Source organism: Cibotium barometz, chromosome 16 (genome assembly GCF_041138505.1).
Source record: "Cibotium barometz isolate CiBa-2024 chromosome 16, ASM4113850v1, whole genome shotgun sequence".
In the NCBI taxonomy this organism is placed as follows: domain Eukaryota; kingdom Viridiplantae; phylum Streptophyta; class Polypodiopsida; order Cyatheales; family Cibotiaceae; genus Cibotium; species Cibotium barometz.
This window is the reverse complement of record NC_141061.1, coordinates 43,102,506-43,122,972: the sequence shown is the minus strand read 5'-3', so window position 1 is coordinate 43,122,972 and position 20,467 is coordinate 43,102,506. Positions and strand designations below refer to the sequence as shown.

At 50.4% G+C, this 20,467-nt stretch overlaps 1 protein-coding gene across 1 annotated transcript in view; it reads right to left on the bottom strand.

Annotated features, from left to right (window-relative positions):
- LOC147630675 (metacaspase-1-like) overlaps nucleotides 1-20,467 on the bottom strand; it is a 45,299-nt gene that overhangs the window by 7,848 nt on the left and 16,984 nt on the right. The gene's annotated exons all lie outside the window — the stretch shown is intronic.

Below are 20,467 nucleotides of genomic sequence, written 5' to 3'. Positions count from 1 at the left end.
AATTCTTTTTAGCGACATCCAACTTTCTATTGTAATATGCCACCAGTCAATTGTCCTGCTGGAGGACTGCACCTATGGCTACATTGCTGGCATCGGTGATGACCTCGAAAGATTCGTTCCATGATGCTAACTTTAATACACGTGCTTCTGAGGCAGCTTTCTGGAGTGCACGGAATACATCAAGCGCCTTGCTTGTAACTTAGACTTTCTGCTTGCGAGTCTTGACCCCCTTGAGCAAGTCGGTAAGAGGTGCTGCAAGGTTGGAAAACTGATGGACATGGGTACTATAGGCCTCACAAAGACCTACGAATGAGCGGATTTCTTGGGCGGTCTTAGGAATGTCCCAATCTAAGATCTCTTGAACCTATGATGGATCCAGTCTAATCCCATCAGAACCGATGATGTAGCCCAAATACTGAACTTCCTTAACACCAAAGACAGACTTTTTGGCGTTTATGTAGAGCTAATTCTCGCAAAAGTTAAAAGACTTTCTCCACATCTTTCTCATGCTGCTCCGCAGAGGCTAAGAAGAGTAGTATGTCATCAAGAAATATGAAAACACACTTCCCAATGTGGACTGCGTCGTGCGAAAATCCTAGACATCATCTTATTGAAGGTTGCCGGTGCATTTGTAAGCCCAAAAGGCATGACTACGAACTCGTAGTGACCACGCTCTGTCCGAAAAGCTGTTTTTGGAATGTCAGCTTCAAAAATGCGGACCTGATGGTAACCACTCTTGAGGTTGATCTTAGTGAAAAACTTAGCACCGTCTAAATACTCCAAAATGTACTCTATCCTTGGCATAGGAAACTTATTCTTGATAGTGAGTTTGTTTAATGTCCTATAGTCTACACAAAGGCGTGCAGACTTATCCTTCTTTTGGACAAATAGGATAGGTGCAGCAAATGGGGAGGAAGAAGGCCGAATGAATCCGGCTCGGAGAAGCTCAGATAACTACTTTTCTAACTCGCCCTCTAAAGTCTTGGAAAGACAATAGGGAAACCTGCTAGGAGGATCTGATCCAAGGACCAAATCAATGTGATGGTCCTCAGGGCGAGAGGGTGGGAGATTGGGCGGGAGATTGTCCCTAAGCATAATGTCCTAATGTCTGGATAAGAGGTCTGCTAACTGAGGGACTAAAGATGTAATGGATGCTACTAATGAGGAAGGGGTTGTTTGAGCACGAACATAAAGGAGTGCTCTTGCTCCCTTGCGGATAGCTCGTCTGGCATGGAGATGCGAAATCAATGGGATGCCAAGAATGCTTCTATCCCCACGAATCATGACAAGCTCAGGAAAACCTTTACAAATAGTAAAAGTGTCGTGCCCCCAAACGGGAATAGACTCATACTGACGAAACCACTGAATTCCTAAGATCATGTCACACCCCAACAGAGGTGAGACGATGAAATCTCGTTGAAATGAAGCCTTCTGAACTTCAAAGGCAAATTGTTGTGCCTTCTGGGAGATGTGGGTGCGAAGACCAGGTGTAAATCCGTCCACATCCAGATGATATGGGACTAATGTGCAGTTCAATTTATTAGCCAACTGGGGAGAGATGGCGTCTTCAGAACTACCCATATCGAAAAGGACTACAAACTGTCAGCCCTGGGCAGAGCCATAAGCTTGGATGAGGCTCTTCTGAGCAGCATCGCTCTCACTCTCCTACTTAGCATCAAATACCACGGATGGCATAGGATGCATAGAAGGTAAAAGTTGAGCTGCATTTGAGGTAGTAGGCGGGGCTGGAGGAGCTGGGGAGACTGTGGCAACTGTGGCAGAAGGAGCTTTGGTGGCTTGTGCCACTTGCCATTTGTGGCAATCCCTCTTACCATGCCCAATAATATGACAGAAAAAACATCTATTTTTTGACTGGTACTTCCTTTGCTCCTCTGGAGGAAGATAACCTCCAGTAATGCCTGCTTTAGCCTTTTTATCAGGGGTTTTCTAAGGTTTAGATTCTTTATCTTTCTTACTCCCTGAACTGGAGCGATTACTACGTTCCTTCTTAGCATCTTTAGAAGAAGCGTTACCTTTCCCTGTCTATGCAGCTGATTGCTACTGCTGGGGTTTGGTACTGGATGGAGATGACTGCTTGGGCTTGCCCCCGTTCAGCTTCATTTCTTCATTCTGAGCGATAGTCACAGCCCGGTCATATGTACTTGGTTCAAAGTTACGAACTGTGAACCGAATGTTACGTCCAATCCACGAATGAATTACTTCATCTTAGCCTGCGCAGATAACCCTGACTGCTGGTGCTAAAGTAATAACCTTACCGGAAAACTGAAGCACTGGGGATCCGTTTTGTCTGAGTCCATAGAACTCATCTTCCGGTCATGTACTGGGGCAGGAGAAATCTGGTCTTCAGGTCATGGACACTGATCTCGAGCCTATGCACTCTTCCCAAGGGCACGAGGAAGGGCTGCACACCTAAGGCTGAGAAAAGAAGGTGGTGGACCATTCTAAGCTATGTTAGAATGCTGTAAATGCTTATGAAGGAATGCATATCTTTGCCAGATGACTGGTGTATGCCTGGATGATGCACTGAATGCTGGATATTGATGTATTCTAATGAATCAAGGCTGGAACTGCTGGAAATCTGCAAACGCAAGGCTGTAGGGCTGATTACTGTTGTGAGACTGATGCTGGACTGAAACGCAGGGCTGTATGTCTGATGCTGGACAGAAACGCAGGTCTGTTGGCTGATTTGGGGACTGTGGAGAGTTGTACAGCTGCGCCTGAATGCTGTCCTACTGTACTACTGCGTTAGGACTGCTGGACTGCTGCGTTGGGACTGCTGAACTGCTGCGCTTGAGACTATGGATGACTGAAACAAAAACGCAGATGCTCAGAGGGTTGGGGAAGCAAAACTCAAGTACTCCAAGTGCTGGATGAGACTAGTCTAGTGCTGAAGGCAAGGATACTCCTAAGGCTGCGGAGGAAAGCTCTTAGCACACTGAAGACTGAATGGGAAACTAAGCCCTATGCAAGCCTATTTATACTAGATAGGGGTTGGTCAAGTTGGCTAGTCATAATTTAATAAACTTTATGTTTATAAATGACATTAAATGCTAAATAAATACCATAAAATATGGGAAAAATTCCAGATAAATCCTAGTAAATTCCCTAAGGCTTCTGGGATGTTCTAAATGATGCACAAACATATGAATGCATATTATGCAGGATGCAAAGTGCTTTCTGATGCAAAGCCTAAGGCTTCTACTGACTCTACATGCATGAATGATTCTCTCCAAGTGGGTTAAGGGACTTGACTGACTGACTGACCCGCTAAGGCTGAGGAATGACCTACGTAGCTCGTGCCTGACTTATCCTGGACTGAGGATGTACAATGGGGTCACGGCGTACGACCATTATCATCCTACTGGGTTCTAATAATGTACAACTCTTGCACTGCTGATGATGAGCCAGTTTGTTACCATGCACTGAGTGCAGAGTGCATGTGACAGTGAACCCATCCACATCCAAATGATATGGTACTAATGTGCAGAGTGCATGTGACAGTGAACCCATCCACATCCAAATGATATGGTACTAATGTGCAACGCCTACTAGGGACAGATGGCATCCTCACAACTGCCCATGTCAAACAGGACTACAAACTGCTGACCCTTGGCAGAGCCATAAGCTCGGATGAGGCTTTTCTGTGCAGCATCGCTCTCACCCTCCTGCCTAGCATCAAATGCTACGGATGGCATAGGATGCACAGAAGGTAAAAGCTAAACTCCATTGGTGGTAGTAGGTGGGGCTGGAGGAGCTGGAGATGCTGTGGCAACTGTGGCAGAAGGAGCTTTGGACGCTTGCTCCGCTTGCCATTTGTGGCGATCCTCCTTACCATGCCCTATGATATGACAGAAAAAGCATGAAGAGGATACGATCCAATCCTCAGCTGGTCGCTCGCTGAAGCTGTCGCCCCCGCCCCCTGCTCGAACTGTCGCCGGCTTGCACCCCCACTCCCCGCCCTCGTGACTGTTGTCCCCGCCTGCTCGCATCCCCCCTCTCACCTCGCCCTGTGCTTCTCGCGTCACCCGCCCCTTTCCCTTTCGCGCCCGTCGCCCCCCCTGCCTGCCTGCCCTGTCGCCTTCGCGCCCCCCGCTCCCCCCCCCTTCCTCCGCTTCCCGCCGCCCCTGCCTGCCCCAGCCCTCCTCCCCCCTTGTTGCGCTTGCCCCTCCCCACCCCCCCTTGCGTTCTCCGCAGCCCCCCCTCTCTTCTCCGCCTCTGCCTTCCGCCCCTCTGTCTTCCGCCCCTTCCCCTCTGACTTCCTCCCATCCCCCCTGTCTTCCGCTTTCCCGCTTTCCCCCTTTTCCCTCCCCGCTGCACCTTTTGTGCAGCTCGGTTCGTGCAGGACCTTCCGTTTCGCTTCGCCCTCAAGTCAGCTTCAGACTCTGATGGAGGCTCCTCCCGCCCCACCTCAGAGGGACTCTTCCGCAGCCCCCTCGCCCGCCCCTGAGGATACCCCCATCAGGCTTTCTCTTTCGCCAGAAGAGGAAGCGAGACTCGCCGCAGGGGTGGAACGCCTCCAGGCACATTCCACCATCTGCCGTATAGTTGGCACTCGCCCCAGCAGAGGGGAGATCCAAGATCTTCTCCAGGCCCGCCTTCTTGCAGATGTGGGCAAGATCCTGGACGTTCAGTTACTGGGCCGCAGACACTACCAGATCGAGTTCGAGACAACCCAGAGCGTGCCCCAGGTCCTAGCCATGAGTCCCCTCGACATCAGGGGCAATCGGGCCTTCTTCAGACCTTGGCAGCATGGGTTCGACCCAGCAGCGGCCGAGCAGGGAGAGCGCCTATTCCATGTCACAGTTTGCTTTCCTGGACTCTGCCGCGAGTACCTTCCGCTCCTTTCTAGGATAGGATCATTGGTGGGCTCGGTGCTTGAGACTGGCCCCACAGCAGCTTCAGTGGTGGCTAGAGCAGCTGGCCTGCCTTCAGTCAGAGTTTTGGTTCCTGACATCTCCTCCCTTCCGAAGGTCATTCAGCTACCTCGGATAGGGGGGGGATGGATAGATCAGAGAGTGGAGTTTTCGGGGCTCCCGAACCAATGTTTCATATGCAGGCAGGTCGGCCACCTGGCCAAGGCCTGCTCTCGCAGGAGACCCCGACCCTCACCGCAACAGCAGAGCACCGATGGCCCGCCCACAGATGCGGGTCGGCAGGCAGCCTCCGGGACACCTGCTCAGCCCACAGAGACCTCGGATTGGCAACCTGGACAGAGGCGCCGTAGAGGGAGGCAGCCACAGCAGCATGCCCAGAGACCGATGCAGCAGCAGTCACAGCCTCGGCATCACTGGGTTCCCGTGAGGAACAGTTTTGCTCCCCTCCAGGAGGAGACCCCAACGCAGCCTGAGGATCAGGAGATGCCAGCACCCCCCCCCTTCGCCCCCACCCCCCCTCCCCCGTTCCCCCCTCCCGCCTCGCTTCAACCTTCGCCTCCTCCCATTACCGCTTCCGCTCCTTCAGCGGCTCCTTCCCCACCCCCTTCTCCCCCCCCTCCTCCCCCTCCGCTCGCCTCAGCTCCCCGGGAGGCACTGGCAGTACCCTGGCGATCACCAGCAATCTAGCGGGTACTGAGCACCGACCTTGCTCGAGCACCACAGAGGAGACCTACCATGGCGATTCGTGCATCACGGATATCCTCTATCCGCAGTCGGCTGAGTAGTCTTGACACTAGATTGCGCTCGGAGGCTTTGGACTACTCCTTCACAGCCTTTTTGGAGCGGAGGGCCCCCATGAGCCAGCCCCCATCAGGGTTCATGTGGTGATACCTCCGGCCCGAGGGGAGGAGGCACTTGATTCAGCGGTGGCCTTCTCCTTCCCTCTCTGCGGCACTAGCAATCGGGAGTGGACTTTGGATCTCGCTCTTAGTGTTTTGAAGACTCAAGCAGTTGAGTTTTCTCACCATGTGAGCGATCTGGAGATGACAGACGTGATAGGCCGACTCTGGGAGTTGGCGCATTTCATTGATACCAGGAGTGCGGATGCCTCCGGGATTCGGCATTTGGTGGTTCGCATAGTGGCAGACCTAGCACGCGACCCTTGCTATGTATGCATACATGAGGTTGCTCTCTCTTAGCGGGAGGCAGTCGCCATGGGACACATCCACGGGCGCCTGGTCCGAGACTCTTGCAGCACACCGGGGGGACAGATTTGTAGCCGCTCGGATGGGGACTACTCTCCATCCAAGCCGCTTGCAAAGGCCCGCCGTATGGCTGAGACAGCCTCCACCTCAGCAGGTCACCCATGAGGATCATCTCGTGGAATGTACAGGGCCTTGGCGACGCACACTATATACGTTATCGTGGTTGCTTGAGGCAGGAGCTTCAGAGATGCCTGGTTGGGGGCAGTATTGATATTCTGATGATGCAGGAGCACCATTTGAGTGAGAGCAGGATTCGGAGATATGGTTCGGTAATGCCTGGTAGATGGGACACATTTTGGTCTGCAGGTTTTGGCCCTTTGGGTGGGCAGGGAGGAGTATTAATGTATGGTCATTGCAGATGTATGGCGGCAGGCCATTGTGGATCGCAGGGTCATTGTGCCTGGTAGAGCACAATATGTTATTCTGAGGATGCACGATGAGCACTGTGGTGTGCTCAATGTCTATGCGCCCAACCATGCTAGTGCTAGAGCAGATTTTTGGACCCTTGTTACAGATGCATTGCCTGAGGCCGCACATTGATGTGTCGGGGGAGACTTTAACATGCTTGAGGACCCGGCCGATAGGGTGGGAGGCAGTCATGTTACAGTGCACGGCACGGAGCTTGCAGCTTGGGAGCGATTTTGTATGACACTGAGGATCACTGATGCATGGCAGCATGAGGCTTTCTCCCGCTCTCAGGACAGTCTTAGTTTTCTCGGTCGGATCGCCGGCAAGGAGGGACTAATCTCTCACGGATTGATCGCTTCTATGTGGGCGACAAGTTCGGGGAGCGTGGTGGCTCCGTTGGCATTCTCGCTAGCACCTCTTTTTCTACCATGCGCCAGTTATTTTGACACTTGAGGAGAGGACACAGGAGACCAGCTTGCAATTGAGGATCCCAGAGAGGATACTTACAGATCCCAGTCTTTCTAAGAACATTGAGAGGATATGGCATGATAGCCAGAGCTCTAACCTAGATGCAGCAAGCCAGTGTGCCCAAGGACTCATCGAGCTCGGCTCTTTTTTGCACGCTACAGCCTTGACACGGCTGGAAGAGACACGAGAGTGGGAGCGTCGCTTGAGACGTAGCCTTGCTTTGCTCCAGCGTCTTTAGGAGCAACTGCCTACATGTGAGTGGGTGGCGTCCCAGCTGAGCCAGGCACGCCAGGAGGTTAGAGAGACAGAGGAGCACAGACATGAGTTCTACTATCATCGCCAGGCCTCTCAGTGGATGCAGCTTGGGGATAGAGTGACTGGGGAGTTTTTTGAGATTACTGGGCCCTGCCATGCTCGAGCAGGAGTACGCCAGCTCAGGAGGCAGGACGGATCGTTAGCCACTGAGCCCGGGGAGATTAGAGCCATTGCCACTGAGTTCTATAGAGCCCTGTTGTCAGCGGAGCCAGCCACGGAGGCACGTGATGCTTGCAGACAGACTGTGTGGGCCCATGTGCAGAGAAAGGTCACAAATTGTATGCGCACAGTTTTGGGTGAGCCCCTTTCAGAGGATGAGCTTGTTGAGGCCTTGAGGGTCCTTCCGCGTCATAGTTGCCCTGGGGAGGACGGATTGACGCCTGCCTTTTTATGCGCTATTGGGACCTTTTGGGGCCAGGCCTCCGCAGGGGCTTTCAGTATGTTTTGGACACTGGGGTGATGCTGCAGAGCTTTTCAGAGGGCTTGATCTTTCTTATCCCCAAAGGGGAGGGAGTGTCAGATGATATTCGGCATTGGAGGCCTATTACGATCCTCAATTCTGTCTACAAGGTCTTAGCAAAGGCCTTGAGTTTGAGGATCCAGCCCTTCCTTGGGGAGTTGATTCATGCTACCCACACAGGATTCGTCAAGGAGCGCAGTATCCTTAACAACATTTTCACCTTCTGGGAGGCGACAGCCCGAGCTAGATTTCTTGGCGAGGACTTGGTAGTGATGCTTCTCGATTTTGAGAAGGCATATGATAGAGTCGATTGGGGTTTCCTAGAGGGCACTATGCTTCGCCTGGGTTTTGAGCCAGACTGGATTCGAGGAGTGGCGGCTCTATATTCCACAGCTCGTAGCCAGGTGTTGATGGCAGGAGGGCGGGGGCCGAGTTTTGAGCTAAGTTTTGAGCTGACCAGATCAGTCCGCCAGGGATGCCCGCCCCCCCGTTCCTTTTTCTCTTCTTTGCAGAGGCTATGAGCATGTATCTGACAGCAGAGGAGGTTGGTTTGAGAGGACTCCAGCTCCCGGTCCGGGGCGAGGACCTGCTCGATTCTGAGTTTGCTGATGACACAGGATTGTTTTTGCATGGCCAGGAGGCCAACCTACAGAGGGCAGAGCAATCACTATAGGTTTTTGGTGTGGCTTCGGGAGCATTGATCAATTGGCACAAGACAGTGGCCTTTTGGATCAGTAGCGCTCCCACTCCGGCATGGAGCCCAGACCCGGGATTTAGATGGATTCCTCTTGGTACAGCAGTGCGGTATCTGGGTTGCCAGATTGGACTTGATTTGTCACCTGAGCAGCAGATCGCCCCGCTTCTTCTAAGTATTCGGAAGAAGCTTTTATATTGGAGTACAGCTCGGCTATCCTTGGCTGGGAGGGTGGTGGTGACAAATCAGGTGCTTTTAGCGACTATGTGGTACATCACGTCTTGCTGGATCTTCTCGAGCTCCTGCATCAGCCAAGTACAGAGGCTGATCATGAACTTTCTTTGGTCTGGGCGGGATGGTCAGCCGGCCCGGGCTAAGGCTGCTTGGGCAGTTATTACTCTTCCGAGGGCCCAGGGGGGCTTGGGCATTATAGATCCAGCTGATCAGAGTAGAGCCTTGCTGGGGAAGCTTATTGTTCGGGGGCTGCTTCCAGGCGCTGAGCCTTGGAAGGAGCTTCTTTTTCAGCGGGGCTGCAGGCTAGAGCTCCCCCAAGAGGGGGCACTTGGGCACCAGAGATACGGTGGATCTTCATAGAGATGAGGAGGACAGGCCTCAGTAGAGGATGGGAGGACAGATTTGCCTTGAGCATTCTGCGTGCGTGGGAGCTTCTGAGACCGGGGCTTTCTCAGAGACCTACTACTTGTGAGGAGGAGCGGGCCAGACAGCCTCTCATATGGAGCCCCGCGGTACGCACAAAGCAGGGTCATATGCTGGGCTCTCGACCTCGTCTAGCGTGGGGACCATTGGTGGCAGGCCCAACACGCAGTTTTGGAGATTGGCAGGCCTTTTGCAGTCTCCCGGAGGAGATCCAGGCGGAGAGGCTGAGTCACTTCAGAGGGGGGCTGATTATGAGGGATGACATTCAGGGGGCACTCACTGAGGAGTGGTTCACGCCTTTCGAGCCAGCGGCCCCACGGTGGATGGGAGCCTTTACACAGTTGGAGATCCTGATTGCTATCAGAGCTTGCACTGAGGATGGCAGATGCCTCTACTATGAGATACAGGAGTAGGGTTGACTTCAGAGAGTGGAGGCGGAGTCGCCTTCGAGGATTCGGGTAGTGGCCGCCGCTTCTCGGAAGTGGCATATTGATCCAGAACTTGCAGATGTGGACTCTGATTGGCACATATAGGCATATGCTACGCACCCCTTGGCCCGGCCAGTGGGACCCTGGCGTCCCTTGAGGCCACAGAGATCACCTTCTTCCAGTACACTGTTCAGTTGGGGAGGCATATTTTGACTGCGAGGAGGATGGTCTCTCCAGCTCCATCGAAGCATTGGCGGCTACAGGGTCTCTCTCAGGAGTTCCTGGAGGATTTTTGGACCAGGCTCTGGGCTAGTCGACAGGCACGCAGGATCTCGACTTTCTAGTGGCTGGTTGCCCACAGGGGCTCTGCAGTTGGCACCTAGCTTGTCTACAGTGGCCTTCCGTCGGCCTGTGTCCGATGCGGCCACCCATTGGAGACACAGAGACATTGCCTTTGGGACTGTCCAAAGGCGCAACAGATTTGGCTGAGGATGCTGCGCATTTTGGCCCCCCTCTCTCCAGAGGGCATGTATACGTGGGGTGCCGTTGCATGGTCGACTTCGTCAGGGCCTGCTCTGCGATACGAGATGGAGCAGGACAGCCAGGCCATCAGATTCATTAGGGCCAGCCTCGCCTTGTTCCTTCACCAGATTTCTCGTCCGCCGGCTGGACACAGGAGAGGGATCTAGGATGGGAGCTCCTCAGCAACCTCACCATATGGTTCACCTGGAGAGCCCGTTGTTTCCGGGCCTTTGAGGGGAGATTGTAGCCACCAACAGAGACTATTCGGGCTATCTGGCAGGAGTTGATTCACACCCTACGAGGACAGTATGACCGCATACGGGGCGACTCGGATCGAGCGATCTTGCGGCGCCAGGCCTTCCACACCACTTGGCACAGCGGCCCGTTCTATACTCTACACGCGGGTATCCCCGTTGGCACTACAGGCCACCTCTGTGGATTTCCCCCCCCCCCCCTATGGTATGATATAGCCTCTCAGTTATTTGTACCTTCATTGTACTTTTTTACACCTAGGGAGAGTCTCCCTAGCTGCCTTGATTAGATCTTTGCTCTGCCTTCTTATGAGCAGGAGAGGGGGTTTTTTGTAGCCCAGTGGGCGGTTTTTTTTAATAACTAATGAAAGGATCTTTTCTCGGAAAAAAAACAAAAAGCATGAATAGGATTTCCTTGGAAGTACAGATGCGGGTTATGAGCCCTAAATAGTCGTCGACGATGCGGGACCATATTAACAAGCTGCAGGCTCTTCAGCAGCAAGTTCTCCACTCTGGGAAGGAGATATCGTCAGAGGACATGGCCATGCTGTCGCATTTGCCCTCTCAGTACTCAGCATTTTACTCGTCTTTGATTACCACTGGCAGGCTCAGCACCATCACGTGGGAGGAGCTTGTGCCCATGGTCTTGGACCAGGAGGAGCGATTCACGAACCCTCCACAAGGCGGAGGTTCGGACTCCGGAGGCCAACGGTCGAAAGGCCGTAACACGAGCAAAGGGAAGGCTTCATCGGAGAAGTCTTCTGAGAAGAAGTCTGACGCTGACCATGAGAAATCAAAGGCAAAGAGGACCTGTAATGATTGTGGCGAGAAAGGCCACTATTGGAGGCAGTGCACTTGGAGGTGATGGACACTGATGTTTCATTTTCTTCAGGCAGGGAGGAGGTTGGAGGACTCTCTGCAACGGATACTTGGGAGTGGATTCTAGACAGTGCTACTTCCACGCACATGACTCCTTCCCGTTCAGATTTACGGGATCTCTACAAATATTCTGGTCACATTCTTACTGGGGATACATCCACTATCCCAGTTCACAGTGAGGGCAGGTTGGAGATAGTTCCCGATGGCAGAGGGGGAAAGCATTCCTCCCAGATGTTGTATGTTCCGTCACTTGGTTTTCATCTGTTGTCAGTGCATCAGGTTTGCAAGACTGGCGTACGGGTGGAGTTTGATGAGCATTTTGCTGCTCTTCGGGACGAGGCAACAGGCCAGGTAGTTTGGGAAGGCGGAGTAGAGAATGGAGTTTACAAGCTTTCAGCACTCTCTCTCCCAGGTCCTGAGTTTTGTGATGAGTGGAAGTCTGGTAGTGGCCACTCAAGTGTGGATACGCTGCACGTGCAAGCTTTCCCGGACCAGATGGTGGATAGCTTGCCACTTGATGGCAGCAGATGGCAAGAACTTTCAAGTACTGATGTTGGTGGTTCTTGTGTTCGTCAGTCAGAAGAAACTTTACATGTGACCTATGCTTTGATGTCTCGTAGCATTCGAGACAAAGAAACTCCTGTAGATGAGGATGTTCTTTCCACGGGGACCTCTCGGAAAGCCAGGCAGGTGGTAGTTGATTACTTGCAGAAGGAGGTGGTTGTTGCTGTTGGAAATAAGTGCTCACTAGGAGTACTTTTAGTCTTGGTCATCTCAGTGTATGCCACGTGGCACTCAGGGATTTATCCCATATGCACTCATGCTCAGCTCTTGTACTTTCCCCTATATATTCAAGGGGTCACATCAATGGAATAATCTCAGTTTGCTTCATCCCTCTTGCACTTTTCCCATGTTCTAGTTTTGTGTGATACCATGCTAGATTTCTAACATGGTATCAGAGCCATGTAGATTCCTCTTCTCCTCAGCCCTTTAGTCTAGATCTAGCCATAGATTTTCTCTAGGTCTAGCTTCCTTCTTAGCTTTGCCCCATCGGGGGTCTTAGATCCAGCTCTAGCTACTCTCCTTTCCTATTCTTTGAGGTGTTGCTGATCTGCCACAAGCTGCCTCTCTCAGTTTCTCTACCGTTGTCTCTCCATGCGCCCATGCCAAGTCTTCCCTTCTGAATAGCTCACTCTCTTCGCCGTCTAGTAAACCTCTCCTTCCGGCTGTCGCTTCACCATGAGCGCCGGTGATGGGGAGGCGAAGGTCTTCAATGTGGAATTTTTTTTTTTTGGCTGCCGGTGTGACGGCATTAGCGTTGGCGGTTGCAGCGGCGATGGTGGTGCCGGAGATAGCGGAGGCAGCGCAGCCCGCTATAGTGTCGCCTTTCTCTATACTGCTGAAACAGGCCGCGTCGACTTCGCCAAGCTCAATCAAAGGGCTCTCCTCTTCGTCTCTCTTCTGTGCCAAGTGCCACCGCTTCTGTTCAGCAAGCACGCCGACCTGCTCTCTTTCCCTGGGGTCGTCTCCATTTTCTCCATTATGCTACAGCAGCAGGCCGCTTCTGTCGACACCTTTCTTGCTGCTGGTGCTGCAACAACAACTCGTTTTCAATATGGGCAGCCCCCATTCTCTGTTCAAGACATATTCTCTACTGGCTGCTCCACTCCTATATCAAAACAAGGTATGAGTTGGTGCTCCTTTGCTTCTGACAGGCCCGTATGCCTCTCTCTCTGCAGCAACATTTCCTCTAAGAAATCTCTGTTTGCAGCTGCCTTTCTCTCGGGTTACCCCCTGGATAGCATGTCTGTCACATGGGCTTGAAAGGGTGGAAGACCTGAGGTAAAAACTAAAATGGATTATCCTTTGTATGCTGCAATATTCTCAGTTCTATTTTACTCTTAAAAATTAATTTTCAGAACTGAATTTTATCTTGTAAGAGAACAGACACTGCCCATCAAAATAGGGGTAAGACCTTCTCATTTCTGATGCTGTCTCTCATTTATTTATCTTTGGCATCTCTTCTTGGGTACTCTGCCCTTGCTCTCTGCATAAAAAGATTTTTTCTCTCTCTCCTACTTTGGTCACCACATGATGTCGGCCAAAGAGGACCCTGTTCTGGACTTACCTTCCCATCTCTCTCATATTTGTCTATATACCACCATTGATCACCAATGATGTAGATCATGGGGTAATGTCATGTCTACATGGACTTATCTTTGTCCCTATCCAAGAGGCACCCCTGCATTACTCACTCTAGCAGGAGGATTGACCTTGAGGAGGGATTATCTATCAAGGTCCATCTCTCTGTCTATCTACAGTCAGTCAGTCTCTCTGTCTATGTGTCTATCTTGTGTGATCTTACAGTCATATATCTCTGACACTCTGTCTATCAGTCTATATGCCTATCTTTTGTGGATTAGTTACCCACATGTCTCTGGCATTTTGTCTATGTCCCCATTTATCTTCTATTTGTCAGTCTCTCTCATGTCTATCTAAAAGTCTCTCTCTCTGTGGGACCACTCTACTGGCTGATTGTCTCTCTCTCTCTCTGTCTATGATCCACTCTTGTCCCTACCCTTGTGGACCCATATGAGGATATCACTTGAGGAGGGGTGTCTCAGGATCTTTTGTCTCTTATGTCTTGTCTCTCAGTCTATCAGTCTCTATGTCTGTCTTCTAGTCTTGTCCATCTTGTCTTCTAGCTTGTCTCTCAATCCTTGTCTAGTCTCTCTGTCTTGGTCTTATCTTTTGTCATGTTATAATCTTGTCTTTTGTCTTCCTCCTAGTGTCCACTTAAGGAGGGTGTTGGAAATAAGTGCTCACTAGGAGTACTTTTAGTCTTGGTCATCTCAGTGTATGCCACGTGGCACTCAGGGATTTATCCCATATGCACTCATGCTCAGCTCTTGTACTTTCCCCTATATATTCAAGGGGTCACATCAATGGAATAATCTCAGTTTGCTTCATCCCTCTTGCACTTTTCCCATGTTCTAGTTTTGTGTGATACCATGCTAGATTTCTAACACTTGCACATTCTCCAGGCTTTGTGGTTCCAGATTCAGAGGGGGTGGTTAACAGGTTTCAAAAGGCCTTGCGTGGTCTTCGGCAGGTTTCTAGGACTTGGCTTCCTACCGTGACAAGTGTTGATCCTTGTGAGCAGTATGATGCCTCTTTGACTCGGAAGCAGAATGGTTCATTGATTTGGTTGATGGATACCAGATTGGACAGGAGCTTCCTGATGAGGCTGATGAGCTCGTGTTTGCAGATGACTCTTTGGGAGGCAGGATTGCGTATCTTGTGGTTTCTGCAGCATGCGAAGGATCATGGACTCTTTTACACAGGAGGGGGATTGATGGATGGAGTTCGACTCCACGGTTGGAGTGCCTCAGATTGGGGAGGAGATCTAGACACGAGGAGATCTACTTCAGGCCCAGGACTAGTTTTATGGAGCAGTAAGAGGCAGTCATCTTTTGCCTTGTCGTTGACAGAGGCAGTGGTGCTTCCAGGCACATGAGTCCTTCCCGTTCAGATTTACAGGATCTCTGCAGGTATTCTGGTCACATTCTTACTGGGGATACATCCACTATCCCAGTTCACAAGGAGGGCAGTTTGGAGATAGTTCCCGATGGCAGAGGGGGGAAGCATTCCTCCCAGGTGTTGTATGTTCCGTCACTTGGTTTTCATCTGTTGTCAGTGCATCAGGTTTGCAAGACTGGCGTACGGGTGGAGTTTGATGAGCATTTTGTTGCTCTCCGGGACAAGGCAACAGGCCAGGTAGTTTGGGAAAGCGGAGTGGAGAATGGAGTTTACAAGCTTTCAGCACTCTCTCTCCCAAGTGCTCAGTTTTGTGATGAGTGGCACTCTGGTAGTGGCCACTTAAGTGTGGATACGCTACAAGTGCAGGCTTTCCCGGACCAGATGGTGGATAGCTTCCCAGTTGATGGCAGCAGTTGGCAAGAACTTTCCAGTACTGATGTTGGTGGTTCTTGTGTTCATCAGTCAGAGGAAACTTTACAGGTGACCTATGCTCTGATGTCTCATAGCATTCGGGACAAAGAAACTCCTGTAGATGAGGATGTTCTTTCCACGGGGACCTCTCGGAAAGCCAGGCAGGTGGCAGTTGATTACTTGCAGAAGGAGGTGGTTGGTGCACATTCTCAAGGCTTTGTGGTTCCGGATTCAGAGGGGGTGGTTACCAGGTTTCAGAAGGCCTTGCGTGGTCTCCAACAGGTTTCCAAGACTTGGCTTCCCACCGTAATAGGTGTTGATCCTTGAGAGCAGTATGATGCCTCTTTGACTCGGAAGCAGAATGGTTCATTGATTTGGTGGATGGATACCAGATTGGACGGGAGCTTCCTGATGAGGCTGATGAGCTCATGTTTGCAGATGACTTTTTGGGACGCACGATTGCGTATCTTGTGGCCGACACACCTTCAACTGGCTGACTGGTATGTGATGCTGGTCATGGAGGTTATAGGCCTGTCAACTGTCCTAGAGCAGGCCGGCTGCACTATGGGGGCCATATAAAATGGCCCCACAGTCCTTGCCACTTTTGTATCATTATTCGGGATTCTTCTTCTGTATATATAGTAGAGTTATACACCTCTCTCTCCATTGCTGTTTTTTTGCACTGTGTTTGCTCTCGTGTTCCCAAATTTGGTCATCATCTCCACTGCATATTCTAACATGGTATCAGAGCCCTAGGCTCTTGATAGTTCTTGGGATTTGTGTGAGCAAGAGGGGGACTGTTGTGTTGATGATTGGTGGACTGTTCCGGAAGAGAAGAAGCAAGAGGAAGGCGGGCTGATTTGCTGGACAGCCACTTGCAGGTGTAAGTTCTTCTTTGTTCCCGCCCACCCACCCACCCGTTTTCAGATTACATCCCCACAATGGCAGATTTGTTAGAGATGGCTGACAGGCATGTGAAGATCCCTTCACTCCCCACGTTCCCGGTGGACCGTCAGTTGGACGGGAACAACTATGGCATATGGAAGGTTATGATGGAGTCTGTTCTGGAGTCTTACGACCTTATTGATTTTATCATTGTTGGGGTTCCACGGCCGGAAGTAGAGGAAGGGGAGTTACCATCGATTCGTAAGGACCGGGAGGCACAGGCACAGTTGTGGGATCGTGTCAAGGCCAGGGTCCGTTCATTTATCTTCCTCAATTGCACGCCGCAGGTAATCAATCATGTAAAGCATATGACGCTGGCCAGAGGTCCGTTCATTTATCTTCCTCAACTGTACACCGCAGGTAATCAATCATGTAAATCATATGACCTGGCCAGAGGTATATGGCAGCATTTGGCTTCTCTTTACAACAAGGTATCGCCCATGAAGAGGATTTCCTTGGAAGTACAGATGCGGGTTATGAGCCCTGCAAAGTCGTCGATGATGCAGGAGTATATTAACAAGCTGCATGCTTTTCAACACGAAGTTCTCCAGGCTAGGAAGGAGATATCGTCAGAGGACATGGCCATAACATTGCTGTCGCATTTGCCCTCTCAGTACTCAGCATTTTACTCGTCTTTGATTACCAGTGGCACGCTCAGCTTCATCACGTGGGAGGAGCCTGCGCCTATGGTCTTGGACCAGGAGGAACGATTCACGAACCCTCCGCAGGGCGGAGATTCGGACTCCGGAGGCCTTAACTGGCCAACGGTCGAAAGGCCGTAACACGGGCAAAGGGAAGACTTCATCGGAGAAGTATTCTGAGAAGAAGTCCGTCGCTGACCGCGAGAAACTAAAGGCAGAGAGAACCTGTAATGATTGTGGCGAGAAAGGCCACTATTGGAGGCAGTGTCCCAAGCGGAAGACCGAGAAGGATGAAGATTCCTCAGCAGCAATCATGAAGACTCCGGCTTTTGTGTACTTGGAGGTGATGGACACCGATGTTTCATTTTCTTCAGGCACGGAGGAGGTTGGAGGACTCTCTGCAACGGATCCTCGGGAGTGGATTCTAGACAATGCTACTTCCAGGCACATGACTCCTTCCCGTTCAGATTTACAGGATCTCTGCAGGTATTCTGGTCACATTCTTACTGGGGATACATCCACTATCCTAGTTCACAGTGAGGGCAGGTTGGAGATAGTTCCCGATGGCCGAGGGGGGGGAGCATTCCTCCCAGGTGTTGTATGTTCCGTCACTTGGCTTTCATCTATTGTCAGTGCATCAGGTTTGCAAGACTGGCGTACTGGTGGAGTTTGATGAGCATTTTGTTACTCTCTGAGACAAGGCAACAGGCCAGGTAGTTTGGGAAGGCGAAGTGGAGAATGGAGTTTACAAGCTTTCAGCACTCTCTCTCCCAGGTCCTCAGTTTGTGATGAGTGGAAGTCTGGTAGTGGCCACTTAAGTGTGGATACGCTGCAAGTGCAAGCTTTCCCGGACCAGATAGTGGATAGCTTGCCAGTTTACTGATGGCAGCAGCTAGCAAGAACTTTCAAGTACTAATGTTGGTGGTTCTTGTGTTTGTCAGTCAGAAGAAACTTTACAGGTGACCTATGCTCTGATGTCTTGTAGCATTCGGGACAAAGAAACTCCTGTAGATGAGGATGTTCTTTCCACAGGGACCTCTCGGAAAGCCAGGCAGGTGGCACTTGATTACTTGCAAAAGGAGGTGGTTGTTGCACATTCTCCAAGCTTTGTGATTCCGGATTCAGAGGGGGTGGTTAACAGGTTTCAGAAGGCCTTGCGTGGTCTTCAGCAGGTTTCCAGGACTTGGCTTCCCACCGTAACAGGTGTTGATCCTTGTGAGCATTATGATGCCCTTTTGACTTGCAAGCAGAATGGTTCAATTTGGTGGATGGATACCAGTTTGGGCGGGAGCTTCCTAATGAGGCTGATGAGCTCGTGTTTGCAGATGACTCTTTGGGAGGCAGGATTGCGTATCTTGTGGTTTCTGCAGCATGCGAAGGATCATGGACTCTTTTACACAGCAGGGGGATTGATGGATGGAGTCCGACTCCACGGTTGGAGTGACGCAGATTGAGAAGGAGATCCAAACACGAGGAGATCTACTTCAAGCCCAGGAGCAGTTTTATGAAGCAGTAAGAGACAGTCATCTTTTGCCTTGTCGTCGACAGAGGCAGAGTACCGGGCTGCTTGTGGATGCTTCTTGTGAGGTGGTGAGGCTGCAGAGGTTGCATGGCAAGATTGGGCTTCCACTGGAGGAACCCACAGTCATCCATAGGCACTTTGTTTGTGAAAAGATTGTTGCTGATGACATCTTGCTAGAGTTCTGTTCGACGGAGGACAGTACGGTGGACCTCTTCATGAAGTCGCTATCTCAGGATTTGCTCAGGTGGCACCCCAACTCCCTATGGTTGGTTTCATAGCCAGGAGCTGAGAGGGGGTGTTAGAAGTCATCTCCTATCTTTACTGAGACACCAGGGCCTCTGTTGCGGGTGCGCCCGCCCTTGTAGGTGTTGTTCTCATTTTTCCTCACTCCCCATATTTTTCCCATTTTTCTGTGGCTTGGGGGACAGTCCTATGGTGGCAAGTGGACCTCTGATGCTGGCCGACTGCATTTGTTTATGCTGGAGGTCGCTGATCGTTTTGCTTCAGGTCCACGACCACCCATGTGTGCTGGCCGACACATTTCCAACTAGCCGACTGGTATGCGATACTGGTCATGGAGGTTATAGGCCTGTCGGTTGTCCTAGAGCAGGCCGACTGTACTATGGGGGCCTTATAAAATGGCCCCACAGCCCTTGCCACTTTTGTATCATTATTCGGGATTCTTCTTGTGTATATATAGTAGAGTTATACGCCTCTCTCTCCATTGCTGTTTTTCTGCACTGTGTTTGCTCGTGTTCCCAAATTTGGTCATCATCTACGCTGCGTATTCTGACATGGTATCAGAGCTCGGGCGGTGGTCCTGGGCGACCTCTCCATTTTGTAAATTTTTTTCATACTTAATAAAAGTCTCCTTTCTGGAAAAAAAAAAAAAACTAAGGAACCATTTGTGCATTCAATTGTTTATTTGATTTATGCTTGTGAGTATATTTGTGTATGTGTGTCAAGGGTAAGGGACACCCGGTTGAACCCAAGGACGAGCATGTGTGCACGTGTTTGTGTTTCTTAACATATAACAGGTGCTTGTTGATCTTGACAAGAAGAGAATCATGCTGGGAGACTCCTGCCTGAGGACGACTCTAGAGGTGCAAGATGCTCCTCAAAGCCAAGCAAGCACAAGAGAAGAGGCGGACATTCCGCATGAAAAACCGTGTCTCAAAAGCCAAAGAGAGAAGAGTCCAGCCCACAGTAACAAATAAAACAGAGAAAAGCAAGACCTAACTGTTAAGGACAACTGTTTAATAAGTTGGGGGGATGTCACCGAAGCATCAAAATACAGGTTGCTAATATGCAAAAATGCAACGCACTCAAAATAAATAAATAAAGGTTTACCAATAAAATTTTGAAATAAAAAAGGTGACGTGGCGATGGTGACATGGTACTAAAACATGGCAGGATAGCAGCGCAAGGTCACCTTATAGGCTTGGAATGATGCGACTAGCTTTTGGAAGGCAAAAGATTAAAAGCCTTTTAAAGACTAAAAAGAGAAGAGCTTTTATTATTAAAGACTAAAAAGAGAAGAGCTTTTATTATTAAAAAGATACTTTTTGAACTATAAGTGAGTTTTAAAGCGCTTTTCTCAAGTGCTCATAGGAAAGAACTATAAATTCAACTATTCTCTCATTATTGAGACATGTAAAAAAAGGACAAGAGAGCTCTCTAGCTCTAAGAATTTATACTCAAGACTCCTCCAAGGAGTATTATCTAATATAACTCAAAAGGAGGGACCGCGAGGAGGGGGGGGGGGGGGGGTCAGCCCAAGGCTATTTCAACCCCTAGTGTGGTGTCTTCTCTCTCTTTTGTTTATTTTTAGATTTTCTCAAGGTTTTACACGTGAAATTGTTGTTTTCTTGAAGATATGCTAAGTACCCGTGCCACAGTCCTTATGAAGGCCTATTTCAATAAGTGCAAGAACATCCTTGTAAATGGGTCATATCGAGAACCTGTTATAGTGTTGTCACGCAATATGTTGACAATTTCTAGATGTCCACAAATATAACACTGCCCCCCCCCCCCCAACACCACCAAACCATCCCATAAAAAAGGGGGCTGGGGTGGGACTGAAATCTTACTTGCAAAATACTGGTCACCAACAGATTTAAAGAAACTTTGATAATAGGCATAAACGAATGTAAAAAAGACCATGTC